This window comes from Apteryx rowi, unplaced genomic scaffold (genome assembly GCF_003343035.1).
Source record: "Apteryx rowi isolate R43461 unplaced genomic scaffold, aptRow1 scaffold_354, whole genome shotgun sequence".
NCBI classification, from domain to species: domain Eukaryota; kingdom Metazoa; phylum Chordata; class Aves; order Apterygiformes; family Apterygidae; genus Apteryx; species Apteryx rowi.
The window spans coordinates 456,562-457,236 of NW_020450019.1; positions in this window are offsets into that span (position 1 = coordinate 456,562).

A 675-nucleotide genomic window follows, 5' to 3' on the forward strand; every position below is an offset into this window, starting at 1 on the left:
TCCCCGCCTCCCTCTCCCCCCCCGCCCCCGCGGTGGGTCGCTCCACCGCTGAGGAGGAGCCGCCGCGGCCGGCCGAGCCCGCTCCGGCCCCTGCTCTGAGGAGGCGCCAAGATGGCGGAGGCCTGAGGAGGTGGGGAGTGGGAGGTGCCACCTCCTCCCCGAGGAGGGGGAGTGCCGGGCGCTACGGAGGGGGATGGCGGCGGTGGCCGTGCGCTAGGCCTGATTCAGCCTGCGGGAGAAGGTGCGAGAGACGCTGCCGGGCTCGGGCTGAAAGGGGGAAACAAAAGAAAGGGATAGGCCGAGGAGGAGAGAAAGGCGAAACAGTCTCCTCCCCTCCTCCTTTTCCCGGAGATGGTCTCTCCCACTTGGCGTGACGTCCACGCCCAGACCACGCCCCACTCAGAGCGAGCCAATAAGCAGCGAGGCGCCTGGAATTATGAATGGACTGCTACACACGTCACAGCCCGGTGTTTAAAGGGCGAGCGAGGGGTCCGGCGCTGCGCGGGGACCCCGGCGGCAGGGAGCCCCCAGCCCGGCGGCCTCGCCTAAATCTGAAAGGCTGCAACAAGCCGTTACAGCACCCTGGACCCACATAACACCGTGGGTTTTCCTCTAACAATGAAGTTCAACCCCCTCCCCACCCCCCCCAAAAAAGCTGCAAAGAACACTTAAAAA